This window comes from Cygnus olor, chromosome 8 (genome assembly GCF_009769625.2).
Source record: "Cygnus olor isolate bCygOlo1 chromosome 8, bCygOlo1.pri.v2, whole genome shotgun sequence".
NCBI lineage: Eukaryota > Metazoa > Chordata > Aves > Anseriformes > Anatidae > Cygnus > Cygnus olor.
The window spans coordinates 2,088,398-2,105,705 of NC_049176.1; the positions used below are offsets into that span (position 1 = coordinate 2,088,398).

Genomic DNA, 17,308 nt, shown 5'->3' on the forward strand with positions numbered 1-17,308 from the left:
TTTCTCCTAGAAGAATGACTAAGAGCTTGATTAGTTAATCTTAATTATCTACCCTAACTAAGCATGCTGTCAATAAGGAAATAGGCTGCTATCATACAGCAACTAATATGCTAAATTATTAGAGGCTATACTGAAGAAATGTAGTCATTTATTGAGTATGCTCTGAATTGCTGCTGCTCAATTTGCCATGAGTTGTGAATTTGCTCTGAGTTATTTTTATTATCTGAGAATTGCCAGGCTTTATACCATGTTTTGCACAAGGACTCAGCTGCCCTTTTGCTTTTGTATTTGTGGTTCCCTTCCAAGGAAGCTGCCTGCTGTTCCCAGGTTTCTCTCTCTCTCCCTCTCAGTATCTCCTTTAGACATGAGTAGTCCAAATGACTGATTTAAATTCTGTGTTTTGCAGGGAAACTTCCTGCTAGAACTTGAGTCTGGCCAAGCAATGTCTTCTCACCACCTGGAGAAAACCTTTATCCTTCAGGCTGATGACAGATGCTTAAAAGGAATCCTGCTTGGTCTGTCTCCACTAGCCACTAGCAAGAAGGAAAGAATTGCTCTTTCCTGGTGTTCTCCACTTGTACAGGCATAGTATTAGGACAGTTTTTCTCAGATTTCTTTCTTCTTTTGCATCATCCAACGGGGCAGATTGAGTTACCACTTGATTTTATTCCCCACCCCCCCAGTGTGAAGGCTTCGTTTCTTTTTGATCACTAGAAATCCCAAGTAATGGTCCTGTTCTAACCATGTTTACGCTGTACCTTCTGGACAGAATGTTTCCATGGGCTGTCAGCCCCTCCTTTGCTTGGGATGATGGCGAAGAGGTCAGCACAAGAAGCTGCCATTTGGAGCTACCTGGGAGACCTTATGTTACTTCTTCATTGTGCTGCCTTTCTCACAACAGGGCGAGCCTTTGGTGCAGTTAAAGATGCATTAAGTGATGGGTGGAAATGTGCTTGTCCCCAAAAAGGCAACAGTTCAGTTTTACTGTAGATGAAAGACAACTGCTCTGTTTATGTCCTTAAACCCCAATAATTTTCGTTGGAGTTGCTGCTGGTCATTCTTTACTGACTGGAACCCCAGCACAATGCTAAAGGGAATGTTATGTTTAATCTGGTTCCCAACACTTCATCTTTCCTTCACCCACGGCAACTGCCTGCACGTTTGTGAGTTTTTCATTTGAATGAAATTTCTCTCTAGCTGTCGGCAAAACATGGAAAAAATCAATAGCTATTAAGATATGTAACTGCGGGATATGGGATCCAACTAGTAGAAGAAGTGAAGGCCCTTTATTTATTCACATTCCCAAGTGCCAGCATTTGTTACCTGCCTTCACTTCCTGTGTCCTACTCCTTCCCCCAGGTTTTCAGTCAGATTTTTGTTGCCAAAAGCTGAGCAGAGGGTGTTTTGCCTACTGCGCTCAGTTGCATTCTGTGCTAGTTCCCTGTGAAAGCACCTCCGGGTACTTTCCCAGGGCTAGCACTTTTTGTTCAAGAACAAGTTAAGAAAAAAGAGTTACTGGTGGTTTTAAAACCCATTTTCTTTTTATCTAGTGTTCTGTTAAAGCTTTCCTCCTAAGCAGCTTACGATAATATAAACAACCTGCAGAAAAAACCTGCTGTCAATCTGCTGCTATAAATTCCTGCAGGTCCAGGGGCTTCAGGAGCTGGGTACTGCACCTACAGGCCTTGGAGTCAGAGATAAGTATCAGATAATTCACTCCTCCAGAAAATACTGCCTTGTATTCAAAATGGAGCGGGGGGAGAAGGGAAGCGGGGGCGCAGCAGCCAGGAGGTGTGCTGAGAGTGCAGCAGGAGCTGGAGACCTGGCGTACAGCTGGGGCGATGCTCACAGGGCTCCCAAAGCCGCAGCTGGGTAAGTGCTCGCCTCTCCTCACGGCTGTGTGCTTTACTGAGCTCCATAGCTGCACATCTCCTTCCTCACTGCAAAACATACATTTCCTCATTTCAGCTTGTGAGGGCCCAGACCATCATCTCAGCCCCAGGGGCTGCTCTAGCAGGAGCAGCAGCTGTGCCAGCTGCCCCAGGTCGGTGAGGCATCCTCCTGGCATGCAGGTTTGGGTTTCTCCCTTCGGCCATGGCACTCTGCTGTTTGTAGGCTGACGGTGCTGGAGCATGGCTGTAGGGGTGTGCAGCAGTGCTGTGCTGCTCCAGCTTTTGGAGGTGCTCGGGAATACTGAGAAAAATCTAATTAAGAAAAGTGAAATACAGTAGGTTAAGCCAGCTGCATCAGTGTGTGAAATGCAGCCATTATAAAACAAAACAAAACGTTGTAGAGCAGCATCTCTGGAGCTCTGCAGCCTTAAAATGATGCTGCCAGACTTCCCTGCCATCAGAGAGCCAACACTTGCGTAAGAGCTGCTAATACCTTGGATTGTCACTAACTGGGGCTGTGGCGCTCCTGGGGGCATGCAGGGCTCTGCCCGTGGGTGCTCCTTGCTCTGAGCAGCTCCTGCTTGAAAACTGGGGGCTGTGGGGGCAAAATGGGCCTGACCATGGCAGGTGGTGGAAGAGGAGGAATGAGGAAGGAGGTGATAAGAAAGCATCGGTGCAGTAGAAAGATGAGGGAAGTGAAAGACAAGCTGGGCAATGAGGGGGTAAGCAGGAAGGGTGGGTGTGGAGTGAGGCTGAGGGAGCAACCAGCTGACCTTTGCAGGCAGAGAGACTGCTCCAAATAATCTGAGAGCATGTTTGCTTCTGAAGAGCTGGGTTTGGCCAAGCCCCCTGGAAAAGTCTGCAAGAAAGCTGCTCTGCTCGGGTGGCAGAGGGCACTGCACTGCGCACGGGCATGGGCCGCTGTTGTGCTCTTGGGATGGCTCAGCGAGTGCACGTGTGTCCATACAGTGACACTTTCTGCATTGTGAAAGACAAACAAAAACAGAACAGCAACAGCAGCAAAACAACAACAAAGTTGATTTAAAATCTTATCCTTCTGAGATCACTGAGCAGAGGTCTTGGACCAGATGATCTTCAGATGTTCCTTCCAACCTCAACTGTTCTGTGATCAACAGGTAAAGCTTTAAAACAAGGCCATTGTATTTGTTCGTGATGCTACAATTTATGAAGTGGTAGGATTAATTTTACTATTTCAGATATCCTAAAATGGGAAAAATGTAATTAAGATTTAATCTCTTGCTGAAAAAAGCGTCTTTAAAATCAATCAGGAATGGCTGCAAAACCCTTAAAATATTTTTAATGGTAATTGTATGCAGTTCCCTCTGTCTAAAGTTTGGAGAAAGGGCATCTTGGATGTATGACAGTAAGTTCAGCGCAAGCGAAGCTGCTTTCAAATATACTGGAAAAGATATCCACAGTAATAGGATTAGTACAAAAAGAACGTGTCTTTGTATCTAAAATTCTGAGGCTAATTTGTCTTGGTTCCACCCCTCCAAAAACTTTTGTAATAAATTACTTTCATCAGGAACACTTAATGATGTTTCACTGGTAAAATGCTCACAAGAAATTCCCTGCTGGGAAAATTATCTGTAAAGGTTATCACAGTAAGGCTTGGATGTAAAATGTCAAAGGACAACTTCATCTCTCTCCCCTTCCTCGCCCTTCTACCCCAGCTACAGGCAGGAAATTTGGGGGAGCTTATGCAAGCCCATCAGATGGGCAGGAGTCTGTTCACTTCCAACGTGTCCCCACACTCGGAGTGCCCTGGCATGCATTTTATTCAAGCTAATGGGTGATCTGAAAGCTGAACACCAGAAGGCTGCAAAAATTAAGAATTCACCAAAACTTTGCTGGAGTTGAGTTTGACAGAAGAGCTCAACGTCTGCCGTCATCACCTGAGGGACAACCTAATGTCAAGGCAAGAGGGGCCTGCTGCTGGGAGCCACGGGGGGAGTGTTGGCCCCAGGCCCTGCCACCACGAGACCAACGTGACGGGAGGTAAGAGGGCCATGGGGACAGAGCAGAACTGCCTCCAGCTTCAGTGTAATAGCACATCAGCTACAGACCACTTTGCTGCATTTTTAAGCACTCTGCTGTTCCTCTACACAGGTCAAAATATGTTTAAGCATGTGGTGTGTCTCATGTAGCCTCTTTCATGGGTGGTGAACTGCTACAAGTGTCCCATTACCAGAGGTTCAGTCATATGCAGTGGGTAATTACAATTAATGTGCTTTGCTCTTCCTCGTGAGTATGCACTGAGGTGGCATGAAATAACATAATAAAATACCTATTGTACATAGTGATATCTGCACGGCAGGTACTTTTACCCAACACAATCTCTCTGTCAGTACAATATTTCCTCTCGATATCGATTATAATCTTGATAATACCTGCGATATTATCTGTGATAATATCTGCAACAAGGTATTTCCTATGTGATATCTTCATAATCAGATATCTTGGCTTTAGCTGATACAGGCAGTTTATGACTACGTTAAAGAATTTTGAAGAATGAAGTTTTTCTTACAAAAACTAAAATCTGTAAAAGACATCGACGTAGTGTTTGATGTGTGCTTGGTGTATGCATGTTCTTGTTCATTTTGAATTAATATAACTGATTTCACTTTCAGTAACAAAAATGTAGAAATACTTTGGGAATAAAAAGGCACCATTTATGTTCTTTAGGCTTTGATAATGCATTGACTTCCTTAGTGAAACTACAGAATGGGTCAACGAACTTTTATGTCTTTTCCAGTAGCATGTTTTGGAATATTTCTCTGGTTACTCACATGCCCTCTCCATTTCCAGGTGAACACAGTTACAGCTGCTCTCTTACGGACAGCTTACTTGTGCTTTATACTGTCATACAGGTACAGATTTCTGACAGCTGCGAAAATGTGCCTGAGGGGTGGGAAAGGGAAAGCAGGTTGCAACACCACCTCTTCTTGAGGTGGAATCACAGAGAGTGCTGTTATGGTAATTTCTGATGTGGCATGCTGTTTGTCTTTTCTGGGTTAATCTCAAAATGAGAGAAAGTTTTCCAACAGGGCCAGTTAAGTTACCAGGTGTCTTTGTGGCTGCAGAAGCACGGACTGCTGCTATATGCAGTCCTGCACTTCTCAGATGGCTCCACTGCAAAGGGAGCTTCTCATTTTGTGGTCATGTAATAAACCTTTTAGAGCCATTCCCCTATTGTTAACATCTGTCAGGGAAGGACACTAGATACAGAGTCAGTAGCAGTACCCCAGAAGGACTATATGTGGTCACACTTGGCAAAGGGTTGTCTTGTGGGGCGGCAGAGCTGTGCATGTCCCCCAGGTGTCCCCCACATCCCTGAAGAAAGGCCATCCCAGGCAGGTGGGGATGTTAGCACTGGTTCTGGTGCACCAAGTGGTCTAGAGCACAGGCTCTCTGTAGCTCACCTGTAACTCAGGTGTTCATCACCCTGCTCTTGACCGCATGTCGGGACACTGACTGGAGGGGAAGGGCTCGTGGGTGGATGTGGCTTGCCAAGGAGCCAGCTGGCAGCACACGTTGACACCACAAACAACTCATCTCTGAATGTTTTCTGCAAGAATAACTGAGATAAACAAGCCTCAAGAGCAAACAGAGGGGAAAAAAGCCAACAACCTCAAAACAAACTTTAAAATGCTACCCAGGCCTATTCTCAACCTTCGTGAGCAATGCTTAAGTGAGCCAAGTTCTCTGACAGCACAAGTCGTAAGTGGAGGAATTTCACACACAAAAAGCATATGCACAGTAGGCCTCTGAAACAACGGTGCTAGAAGACAATTTCTAAAGGTCAGAATTATTATAGGGCATTAATTAGCAATCAGATAATGCTCAAATTGCCTTAGCAAGTTTAGACACTCTGTAAAGCCACATGCTGCAGAGTGTGCAGCCACCTGAAAAGAATTTGGACACTTTAACCGAAATATGCCTTGCTCAGAAGAGAGCTAGAAGAACATAATGAAAACAATATGACTTCTCTGAAGTAATTAGGAAGTGGTATCGAGAGTAAAGAAGCTTTTGCAGAACAAGGTATGAGTGAAGCAAATAAGAGCAAATAAACCAGCAGCCAGGGTTTCTGCAACTGCAGAAAAAAGAAGGTAGATAACCCTTTCTTTTAACAATGGTACTTCAGATGTTAGCAAAAGGTAAAATGTCTTTGCAGAAAGAGGACATTACAAAACAGACGGAATACATGTAACAGTTTCTGATCCCAGATTTATCAAAAGTCTTTCCTCTGCCATCAGTGATGTCTTTATTTGGCCCCCAAATGGCTGAGGTAGGTTACACAGATTTCACGCAAGATGACGTGCATTTTTAGAAGCAGTGAAAAATGCTAACTCCATTGTATATATTTTTTCATTGCTCTTAAATTCAAAGTAGATCAAGGCTGGATGTATATCTGTTGCAGTTCAAATGTTGCCTTACCACTATCTTTGATAAAATGATATTGACTAAAAGAATATTTAAGTTACAGATTTTGGTGAATTAATCTGCTTATCTGTTAATTATATGCATATTTTAACAAGATAATAGCTGTTGGAGGAGAGTGATAATTGCTCTAACTTTTCTTCCTTGTTATGGGAGGCTGAATGGCAGACCTGAAGCTGAATTTTGAATATGTTTATATTTAGTGAGTTAGCCTCATTCATTGTAAAAACAAAGAATTGAAACTGGAACTTGGGATAGAATTTGTCTTCCATTTCTGGCCTTTCAGCTTGCAACAGTGCACAGTGCAGGGTGGCTGGATGTCTCTTTTTGATCTAAATGCATAGGTTTTATAGGCTTTTTGTATAATATATAGATATGTATATGATGATGTATATATGTATTTCCCTAGTGGCATTTGCTAAGAAATACTTTCATGACTACTTTTTCTTAAGCTACCTGTTACAGGTGGATGTGAAAACTGTAGCCAATTTGTCTTCTCAGCTGTGAGAAGAATCTTGTAGTTAACCTTTCCCTGTGAATACTCAGAAAAAGAGTATAAAAAGAATTGGAAAGAGGGTACATCTTGTAAAACAAGGAACAAGAAATTTGAAGCTAACTATCTATTTTCCATTATGAAGTTCCACTGAATTGGTTCAACAGCCTGCAATAAAAGAGCTGAAGATTTCTTCTTTTTTTTTTTTTTTTTTTTTTTGATGGGGACATGTAGATTGAGGTGAGAACTCTCCAAAGATTATCCGACGAGTGCCAGCTTTTAATGAATCCCATTTGTTTTCTTGATTAAGTCTGCTATTACCCCTGTTTAGTCTTGTCACGAGCCCATTAGCTGGAATTTTCATATCATGGATTAGAAGAGAAATTAGTGTACAAGAGCAGCACTCATCATCAGTCAGTTTTCAGCATATTTAACATAGTTTACAGTATATGAATTCAGGAACCTGTAGCCTTGCACACATATATATAAATATATACATATGTAATAAATAACTGTTCTTTGCAGTGAAATTCATAGGCCACTAAGGGTTGCAAATACCAGTTTGTGGTGATAAGATTGAATATCACTAATATTTTACACCTGCTAGGTATCTTCAGTGAACTTGCATTTGACAGGCTCTGTCAGGTCTATGATTTGTGAGACAGAAGTTTCTTTAGAAAGAAATGGCTCTTGAAAGGTTTTAACCTCTTATTTCCAAAATAAGCATCCAGGAGGCTTATCAAGCCTCGTGGTCAAAAAAGTACTCAAACGTTTTGGAGGTGTTTAAAATGCGTGTGCTGGGTACAGTGTAAAATTTGCACAGATGTAGCAGGGTTTTGAAGTTCTTGGCTTTCTTGAAAATGTTGTGAGAATAACCCTTTAAGACGTTTAAATACCCCCATTCTTTTTCAGATTCTCTAAATGAAAAGAGCAGACTAGGGTGAAATGTACTTTTTAAATGACATTTTGCAAATTTCAAGAGAGATCATTTGAGCCTCTCCTGGAGGTGAAGATTTGGACAGTGGAATTTGCAGAGCTGCCACAGAAGTATTTCATCAGTGACAAGAGTGAGAGAGGACTGCGACTGAATCATGGGTGATGCCCTGGCATTATTCTGTAATGGAAAACATGACTTTGCTAGCTACTTGGAAGCAAATATTGCAAATATTTGGACATTATGCCATTACTTAATATTACCCATTGTATGTCCTCTTTCTCTCTCTCATTTATTTATTTTATGTCATTCTAAATGTCTAGGCTAACCTGCTAGCATTTCATTTTTTTCTTTTTTTTTCTTTTCATTTTTTCCTTTTTTTTTCCTCTTTTCTACCCTCTTTTCTCTAAGTCCTGAAACAAAGTGGGATCTTGATCACTCTATTCTCCTCACTTAAAGCTCCCACGTCCTTTTGTATTTGATGAACAGTGTGAGAACATCCTGTAATCAAAGCGAAAACAACTCCAATCATATCACTATTCCACAGGAGCTCCCAGAGATGCCTTGAAGAATTTGCTGCATTTCTGGGCCTATAGGGTGTTATGGAGAACAACAGCTGGTAATCACAGCTCTTTAAACTATCTGAATTACTGAAGGAAAATCCTTTTCCATATCCTTACCAAGGCTGAATAGAACACAAGGACCCATTTCATAACTAACTGAATCTGAAAATTTCAAATCCCTGCTTAATAAACAAAAATAACCATCTTTATAAAACTGGTAAATGACCGTGACTGCCTCTCTAAAGAATTATTTCCTAAGAATAATTTGGTGCAAAAGGAGCATACCTCTCACCAAACACACCAGTTCCAAAAGCCTATAGTTTCCCTGCACAATATTCTCTAGCTACAAGACCCTTTTCTTTCAGTAAATGTATTATAACCCTTTCAGTCTGTTCTGTTTTACCTACTGTACACCATGAATCTGTAACAAGGTTAGGGTGAGTAACTATTTAAATCTACTTTCAAATACAGCTGAAAAGCCTATTATAGATGCAACCTTGAACTTTAATTGTATAAAGACAGCTACTTTCTTAGCGTTCACACAAGTGACAGAGTTTCTTGCTTTTAAGTCTGCTTGGACTTCCTGGCTGTATTGGCAACTGTGTATTCTGCCTCTAGACTTAGAAAAACAAACAAACAAACAAACAAACGAAAACAAAAACCTAAGTTTTCACACTGTGTAGCATCATAACATCTATTGAAATTTGTATTGATGAAGGTTATTAACATATTTGAGTTGGAGAATTTAATCTGGCTAATTATATGTTTTTCTTCCTGCTATTTTACTAGGCTACACAAGAGGCTGCTGAAATCCAGCATTTGTTTTCAGATACATGTTGATGCTTTTTAAGGAAATGATTGTAAAGAACCAGAGAATTCTTTAAAACAACGTTGGTCACAGCTTTTCCAGCATCGGCACTAACTGAGTAAATAAGGGGAAGCTTAAAGGATCCATGGAAGGTAAACAAAAGTCTCCATTTGCGGCTGGTTTGTAGTGGGTAACTGAAAATTCTGGTAGTAGCTTGGTGGTCTCAGTTTTATACCTTTCTGGCACCTCTGATGGTAAACCAACATCACAAAAAACAAAACAAAACAAACAAAAAAAAACACCACAAAAAGTTCAGTGTAACTGGCATTAACACCTGTAGTCTGTAAGCTGTCTTCATAGGAACATAACTCCTTTGCAGCTGCAGCTATGGTCTTGATGGAAAGGATCAATTTCAAATGAAAGTTTGTGCTTCATACTCCAAAAATTTCCATTAAATTTTCCAGTCATTGTAGCTGCAGCAAAGATGGTAACGTGATTATGGATGTAGAAATGAGGCTGCTGCTAATTCAGTGCAAACAGATTGCAAACGGATCTCAAACACTGGTAGTAACTATGGGTCTGTTCAGCCCTGGAGTAGTTGTGTAAAAGACCAAGTGAAATTTCATTATATTTAGTTAGTTTGTTTTATTTTAACCAACTTTAAGCCATGCTATTTCTGTCCTCCTAACCATATATATTTATATATATATATATGTCTTCAAAATCTTTGATCAAATATTTCATCTATTGTTTAGATAAGAACATATTTATCATTCATTTTCATTAAAGAAAGGATGATGTTATATGAGTAGATCTGCCTTTATCAGACCTTTTGCTCAGAGAAGTATGATATAGAAAGGAGAGCCTTGTAATCCTTCCAGTGCTCCCTGGAATGCACACTTGAAAGCACCCGAGATGTGAAGTGATGTTCTGAGTTACTGACTCCTGTGTGGAAGCACATTTGCTCTCTGTTAGCTGAAATTTTAAAAGAATTTTTTAGGCTTTACAGTTTGATTCTGTCATTTTTGGCCAAGATAACCTCATTCTATCTTATTAGCACACATAGAATAGCACTTGGAAAAAAAAATTTGGATTCAGAGGTACACTGAAAGTTTTTGGTCCCTAAGCAGAGATTTGAGATCTTTGTATTTCCTCTTCATTCAGAAAAATGAGGCACAAATTTTAAAAATGAGATGCATTTTGAAAGATTATCATCTAATTTGATAATTCAGCTAAAGAAATGCAGCTAAGTGAATATAGCATTATATTAATTAGCAGCAAGATATATGTCCTCTTTATGGTACTTATCAACAATATCGGTGAAAGGATGTCAGCAGGGGCACTGTGGTGTGAGCACTGGGAATATTGTGTAATGTTGCATGCACCAATCCTGAATAATATTGACTTATGCTAACTCCTCAGTCAGCTCAGCCCCTTCCGCTTACCAAAAGCTTTCCCATCTGGAAGAGAGATTCATTTGTAGGAGGAATGTAATGAGAGTCTTCATGGTGTGGGCATTTGACTGATTAAACTGTTATATGCCAAATCCCTTTACGATGCCACAGAAGGAAGAAAATTAATAAATAAATAACAATTAATATGCTACACTGAATAACATGCAGTGTAGCTTTGCAGCTATGCTAGCAAGCTGCTAGAAACTTCTTAAAATGCAAAGAAATTTTTACTTCCTTAAATGTTTTTTTTTTTGAGCTGTATTGAGCAATTATGCTTCTTCAGAGGTGGTTAATTTTTGTGAGCAGAATATTAATAATTTATAAGTGTGTTAATGGTATTGATCATACAAGGGTAGGAACATTATGCCTGACTTCCTTCTATAACCCATTAAAAAAGGAAGTGAATTGCTTCAGTTTACTATTAAAATATGAGGCTAACAGACTGTAGTTTAAAACAGATGTAAAGTTGTTTTCCTGCTTTAACTGCAGTCATCCATCGTAGAGCCGGTGGTAACATGACAACGTTTGCTGGGACTCAGCTGCAGGCACTCCAAACAGCAAACAGCAGTCTGTCCTCCTGCTCCAGGTGCCTTCCTCTCCACCTCTGTGCCAGCTACGCCCTGCAGGCACCGCTCCCTCTGGGTCCTCTGGGCTGATTTCAGTAGCCATGTCTGAATGCCTTGGTTTCTTCTTTTTGTGATCCTGTTTCTGGGCTCAAGACACTGCGTTTGGGAGCCAACAGGCTCTGCCTAAGTTCTCCTGGGGAAATGGTGAGGGACTGGAGGTCTAGCTGGTCTCTTCGTTTTCTTCTGCCCTGACCATTTTCTCATGTTTGACCCAAAAAGTGTGCATAAACGTTGTAGGTGTGCATGGTGGGTAACTGCAGCAGGCAGAGGCTTGTTGGGTCAAGGAATCTACCTGTATGGGACGTTTTGCTACATCAGGGAGTTAGTGTTTTCTTGATTCTGAATTGTTGCCCGATTTTGTCACAGTTGCATAAATAAGGCCTTAAAGCTCAGGACCAGGGTGGGATGTTTGTGACAGGAAGGGCCATTGTCTTTGAAACCAGTCAATACAATTCCTATTCTTCCATTCCTGTTCTAATGGAGAAGGAGGAATGATATAAACCGGAGGAAATAAATGATTGGTGAATAATTTTTTTAATCAGATTCCTTCTGGAGCACCAGTCTCATTATTTGTTTATCAGCTGGGCTTCTACTAAATCTATTCACGATTTAAAAAAAAAAAAAAAAAAAAAAAAGTGAACGGTATTGAACTGATCCTTAATTAGGGCAGCTGAGATGTCTTGTATAATTAACTGGGCTTTGTTCATAATTATTTCCTGATAGTTGGAATTGTTTTTTACAAGTAACCAAGCAATGGTAATGGTAGCACGAAGAAATGATTTTCAGTGTAAAAATGGCCAGGCTAACTGTGCTTAAGTTCTGTGAGACCTACTTGTTCCCACTGACATCTGAAAGTAATCATGTCAATTTGGCTTGTCCACATAGGAAAGGTTTTGCAAAATCAGGTATATCAGTGTAGAAATAAGTATGCATTTTAATTTTTAAAATGCATCTCTTCTGATTTGTGCTTTTTGATGGTCAGCGTGAGGTTACTCCTCGGGCAGCGGCTCCTGAGTCCTGACAACGAGTACCACGACAGGACTGTTTGGAAGAGTTTCTGTTCTCAGAGCCCACAGCTTTAAGCTGGTGCCTACAAGGTGTCTTGTCAAGCATTACAGCCAGCACCACGTGCCCTGCATGGGGTTGTAGACACCACTCTGGTTCCATAACTGAAGTAAGACCTCACTGTGATGTTTGTGATTCTCTGAGAGAAGCTGGGGAAGATGTGGGTGCACCCAGTGCTTTGTGGGGAAGTTGTAGCAGGCTCCAGGGAATGGGAAGTGTGTCTTTCCCACTGGAAAGAGGCATTTGCTAGAGCGTTGCCTCTGATTTCAAGAAAACTAGTATCTGCTCTAATCTAGGAAAATTGTAGTTGTGTTACAACCTGAGTTTTTTTGGGATTCATTATGAAGCTGCGTGAAAGAGCATGTGGGTTAAACAGGTTCACTGCTAATTAACACCTTTGCTTCTAACAAAGTAGCTCCTTGCTCTTGGGGCTAGGCAGCGTGTGAGGAGAAAAACAAGCAGGGAACTGTCTGCAGGCTCTTTCAGGGCTGAAGCAAAAACTGAGTATATGTAGTTTAGGGAGCAGGGCACCAGCCCTGCCGCCAAGCAGGGAAGCCCGGTAACTCAAACACCCAACAGCAGCTGAGTTCCTGTCTCTCAACAGCACTAAGGCAGAGGGGTTGGATCGGTATGGCTGAAATCAGTTTGTTTCTAAAATTCCAGAGCTCAGAAAAACTATGGGTTCCTTTTAGTATAATTTTCTGCGAGATTTGTTTAACGTGAGTAGTCATCCCCTGAGAGATCTTGGACGGTGCTAGGCTGCATTCAGGCTAGGAAGCACAGAATGGAAGTCGTGAGAATTGTTCAGCTGCCTCTGGTCTCTGCCTGGCAGCATCTCCCTTAATCTGCTCATTTATAAGGAATCTGGTGAATTTGGCTCATTGCTTTCTGATCACTCTGTTGCCAACAGTGAAGCCAAAGTCCATAAGCTGTAGAAACCTTTCAAAGTGTCGGGAAGATGTGAATAATGCGACTGCCTATTCCAAATCTTAATCATAGAAAGCATGGTGCCCTGGGGTGCCCTGACAATCATTGCCTTTCTCATTCTGCTCCTGAATCAACTGACCCATTACCTGTGCCTGTTTTGTTATTAGCTAATGCCTAATTATTTTTTTCACTGTTGAATTACTTGCAGCTCTCTTTAAAGTTTAGTCAATAAGAAGATTAAAACATAAATGCCATTAAATACGCTTTAAATATCAGACCTATTGAAATATTTCCAGGTTCTGTATCCTCTTAAAAAATAATCCCCATTCAAAACAGAGAGGAAATGTCAGCTGTATGAGTGTCTTCTGAGTTTAAGATTGGATTATACAGGGAATTATGTAGAGTAGCTTTGGAAATCTGATAATGAAAAAACTTTGGACTCTTTTATTTATGACATTTTAAACCGCTGTAACATTTGGGGAAATTTTCAGCATTGTACATGTACTGCTAACCTCGTGTGTAAAATTTTCCTGGGTAACTCCATGTGAATTAAAGGTCATACAAGCTGAATTTAGATTCAGTCAAGCTGGATTTACTGGGATTTGAAGGGGATACCTAGATCTGCATGAGGTTGCAATGGGGGTGTGGGCAGATGAGGCTGTTGCTCTCAGCCACCCCATACGGGATGCTTGCTCGCTCCATAGGGAGTGCAGTGAGAGAGTTGCCAAAGGTTAACATTAGCTGTTATGGATGTCCTCCTGAATCATCCTCTATAGGAATTCCACAACATCCCCAAATAGAAATTTCTACACCTCAGTGCCAATTTATTAACAAGTGTAGTGAGCCCTGGGAGTCCCTCAGAAAAGGGCCGAATGAAGCCCGATTACAGCCACTTCAGTTTCTATGTTTAAGTGCAGTAGGAAAATCCTCACAGAAGGTCAGGACAGGACTTCTCAGCTACTCCAAGCCCTGAAGCTCGTGTCCAGCATGGGATGCCAAAGTGTCTGTCAGATGTCTGGGACAACCCTGCATCCTCTCCCTGTAGGCCTGCCACCACAGCAGGAATTAAGGGATCCTCAAGTGCCCGAAGTGCCAGGGAGCAGGGCTCTCTGCCGGGAAGTGCAGAAAGGATTCCTTTCCAAGGCTGCTGGATAAGCTGCTTTTGGAAGCAAAGAGCAAAACCTTCAAACCAGCTTGGCCTTTTGCATTGTATAAGCACAGCAGGACTGGAAAAATGCCAGGTCACGCAATGCTGGGGAGGGGGAGGGAGAGTGGGAGGGAGGGAGGGAGGCAGGAGGACGGTGAATAACCCCAGAGCTTGGGTGTGGGTTTGCCATCTCGCTCTTCCCAGCCCTCTGGGTGGAGCAAGTACATTGGAGACCCCGTAGCAGAGAAATACAGGACGTCTGTTTCTGGTGAAGTCTGCAACCGGCGTTCATTGGGGCTGGCAGTGCGTGACTACCTGTTCCTTTCACAAGGCAGTAGCTGAACTGGAAGACATGCCCGTTGATGTAGAAATGCTCCTGGAAAATATTGACCGGGGAATTTACCATAAATATGCCATGAATCTATGAGCTAGTGGGAAATGTTAAAGCAAATATGTTTAGGACAGAGGCTTTCAAAACAGGCCAGGAAAATTCTTATTCCAGCAAGAGGTGACAAGCGCTTATTCTTTCTTCAGCTGGCTAAGCAACAGCGGGAGTGTTTCCTACTAAACAGCCTCATTAGCATAAGAATAACTACAGGGTAAATTTTCAAGCTCATTCCAAATGAATTCGAGGGGAGGGGGGAAAATATTCTTTTAATATGCGCAACTCATGCAAACAATGATATGAAACTAATTCATTTCATCATATTATCACCATATCATATTAACTTAAAAGAAATAATAATGCAACATGGAAATGTTTGCATATTAGAGAGAACTCTCATTGTACCCTATTAGCACCATATCGTATTAGTATTGCATTAGGCTATTATGCTCCAGTGCTAAAATGATGAAATCCCACTGTGAAAACTGATATTGAATTCTTGTAATGTTTCAGAACCATTTTTAGCACTGCATATAAATAATTCATGGGAGCAGATCTAATGAATTGATGAAACCCCCCCATCCCTTAACATTGTGAGAGTATTTGTGAATGTAAAGTCATGAACAGGATTTTTTTATTATTATTTTTTTTTTCTAACGAGGATGGGCTGGGACTGAAATATCTGGCTTACCCTCAGCCCCATGTCACTTAGAGCACCAGGCTGGGTGGCCGCATCCCTCTGTGGGCACGGTGAAGGCAGCATCTATGTGGCATGCAGCCCAGGGTTGGGCAGCGTGGCGCTGACCTCTGTGGCATGCTGAGCTGGACGCCCCGGGGCCCCAGCAGGGCGACCCCCAGACACCAGGGCACTGCTGCTCTGGTCCGCCCCATCGGCTTCCTGAGTTGTTGAGATCTGAGGCTACCGGCAATTTTTTAATGAGAAATTATATATCTAACTTGAAGGCTTTTGTGGAAATAGCCCTTAGCTTGCACAGCATTTGAATCCTACAATGTGGACCGCTATGGTGGTTGTTAATGAATGCTGTGCTGAACTTTTGTTTTATATAGATGTATTACTAGTAAGCTGTGTCCCAGTGACTATTTAGGAAACCAGAGTCCTGTAGCAAAGGGAGGTATGATGAACTAGTGAGATTAACTCAGCCTGTAGGGGCCCCACAAGGAGCAGCCCTGATGCAGAAGCCATCACCCATCTGTGTGCCCGGGAGAAGGGAGCAGCTGTGGGGCCACTTGGAGCAGATGGCCTGCTTGCTGGTGTCCGGGTTGGTCACCTTGTTCCTTTCCCTCTGCTCTCTCCAGGCTTACACTTCATCCCTCTCCTGCTCCTCTGGCTGCCTGCTTTCACGTCCAATTCCACACAGCGTTGGGGTCCCTGAGTCCAAACCACACTGCTCCCCAGGCTACTGGGAAAACAGTAACATGGGACCCCTTTGTAAACCCATTAGCTTCCTTTTCACGGAGGTGTAAGTTGAGAGTAAGAGATGTATGCACAGCAAGGCTGGCTTACTGTTCCCTTTGCTTTCCAACAGGACGCAAGGGTGCTGGCGTGCTGTGGATCCTGCTGCTGGGCGGGCAGGAGCCCTGGTCCGTGGATGCCATGTCTTGAAAGTTTATTGGGCTCCTCAGGCTTGTCCTTTCTTCAGTAACCTAGGACGCCTCTGCTGTGCTTGCAACAGGAAGCATGAATCAGACAGGGGGAATTACTATGTTTTCAGTGCAAGAGGCAGCAATTTGGGGGAAGTTTCTCTAAAGGTCAGCAGGAGTCGTGTGCTCTGAATGCTCTTCCCTAGTCTGGAGATTTCAAGGGGAAAAAATCAACACCAGGCTATGGGAGTTTCTGGTTTGCGGGATACAAGGTCAGTGCATTTATGACCTTGTTTTGAGCAGAGAAGGAGTGGATGAGGTGTGAGATCCCAGGAACAGCATTATGCAGGGAAAGACTAGGTGAAGAGGCATGAAATGTAGGGTATATCGTGACTCTTCTCAATATACCTCTTCATATGCACAGCTCTTTTCCTTTAAGACTGGGTGGAGAAATGGATCCATTCATGAGAATTTGATAGGATGGTAGTGTGGGAGCATTGGTTTCTCTCTCTGTTCTTTTTCTTCCCCACCACACAGTTTTGGTTTTCCATCCTTTCCTCCAGAAAAGGATGCAGAGATGCTGAAAGAGCTCTATTTAGCTCCTGGTTTTTGTGTCCAAACTTAAAAAATTGGCAGTGCTTGGAGTTCATCCCAGCTGGTTCAACTACTTCTAGTTTTCACTGGTGATATTAAATTACATGTACATCACTAGTGGAAATAGTTTTAGTTCTTCCTATAGTCCGTATATACAGTTTATAAATAACATGCAAGAGAGGATTATTTTCTTGTGGCCTATTTTTCAGTTAAGTTGAATACCAGACTTCAAGTTTGTTTGTAATTTACGTAGACAAGAGTTTTCCTCTGCGAACTGCAGAATTTCGGAGGTGTTTGAGTGTTCACCTAATTCATACTAAAAATAATGAATTTTGATGTTGGCATGTGAACCACAGT

The 17,308-nt window shown here is 42.1% G+C and overlaps 1 long non-coding RNA gene across 5 annotated transcripts in view; it reads left to right on the plus strand.

Annotated features, from left to right (window-relative positions):
• The first annotated feature begins 779 nt into the window (after positions 1 to 779).
• LOC121074071 overlaps positions 780 to 17,308 on the plus strand; it is a 30,448-nt gene continuing 13,919 nt past the window's right edge. For 2 of the 5 annotated variants that reach the window (XR_005822088.1, XR_005822084.1), the window contains exons 1-4: positions 780 to 3,911; positions 4,722 to 4,783; positions 7,759 to 9,303; positions 16,303 to 16,525. This is a non-coding gene — a long non-coding RNA (uncharacterized LOC121074071). The remainder of the gene's footprint in view (positions 3,912 to 4,721; positions 4,784 to 7,758; positions 9,304 to 16,302; positions 16,526 to 17,308) is intronic. The other 3 variants (XR_005822085.1, XR_005822087.1, XR_005822086.1) reach the window with 3 other exon arrangements.